The sequence below is a fragment of the Berghia stephanieae genome, chromosome 3 (genome assembly GCF_034508935.2).
Source record: "Berghia stephanieae isolate SIO BIC M18660-M18661 chromosome 3, UCSD_Bste_1.3, whole genome shotgun sequence".
Lineage (NCBI taxonomy): Eukaryota > Metazoa > Mollusca > Gastropoda > Nudibranchia > Aeolidiidae > Berghia > Berghia stephanieae.
In genome coordinates, this window is record NC_088362.1 from 11,326,704 (window position 1) to 11,328,077 (window position 1,374).

A 1,374-nucleotide genomic window follows, 5' to 3' on the forward strand; every position below is an offset into this window, starting at 1 on the left:
CTTTTGTTGCATGGATTAATGCGACGAATGAGATTTTGTGTGCTTGGATATTTTGAGAATACGCAATGAATTATCTTGCTTGGATCTTAATTACAGTATTTAACAAGACAAAGCATAAATATTCAGGCTTTTCATTGTTTTAAATCAGAGGTAGCCCTATGGTATATAACAGTTTGTTCTACTTCTTTTCATGTTTATGATCTTGCCGTCCAAAGGCAGATTGACGATCTGAAAAAGTTATGAATTTTAGTGTAATTGATGTTAAAAATTCACATTTCCTACCCATATCCATCTTGGGCAAAGGAAAGAATGAGAGAGCTAAGAAGATGTGGCATAAATGATATTTTTCAATATGCTAAGCCGACATCAATGCAAACACATGCCATAAGATGTGTGGTTGTGTAAGATTAGATTTATTTTTCATCTTTCTCATAAAGACAACAGGTTTATGAAGATTCCATATCACTCTCATTGTGCTTTTCTGTTTCTACTTTCATTTTCATTTTGATGTGTTTTGTTTTCGATTTCTCTTACCATTAATGTAGATCATTTTTCTTTCTTTTTGATTTTGGAATATATCGTGATTTGGAGAGTAATTGTACAAATAAAGTTTTGAAACTAGAAATTGCTTTAGAATTTAGTTATCAATTACTGAGGTTTAGTTTTTGGTGATTTAGATTAGATACAATTTTAGCTCTTAATTTCCACGTTCTTCTTCCTAATACTCCCAATACCATGTTATTGTGATGTTATCGGTTTCAATTTTCTTTGTGGTCTTTTTTAAAAAATTTGCCCAGAAAAAGAATATAATGAAATAGAAATGTTTACCCCTGACCTGACAGCAGTTGATTTTTTTCTTTAAATGAAGAAAGCATGTCATGACTTTCATTTAGTTTTAATTAAAATGCTAGAATTATACTAAGGATAAAAAATAAAATTTCCATTGAAAAATTTTCTACGTATAACATTAAAAAAATGAAATTAAAGTCATGGAAATTGTTACGACAGGAGTTTAAAGATTACTTACAAAATACTGGTCACAAAATACCAATTAATAATATATTGTTTTGTTTTGGAGCAAATTAATTTTAATTTTTTCTCCAATAAATTTTATCAATATATGACAAATGAAGTGATAAAATACCTTTCTATGGGTTTGTATTTTTATTTTTTCAGAAATCCCAGTTAAATCTACCAATCTTCTGGTTCCTTGCTTATGTCTCAAGGTCTAATTCTTCTGGCATTTAGTCGTTTGGATTGTCTGGCTGCAATTCACTAGTTGAAGCTGTTGTTCAAGGAATGTTTTGGTTGCTCTTTGAAAGTAGATTTAACATTTGTTTTAAGTAATTTTCCCCATTCATGTTATTTCTAAAA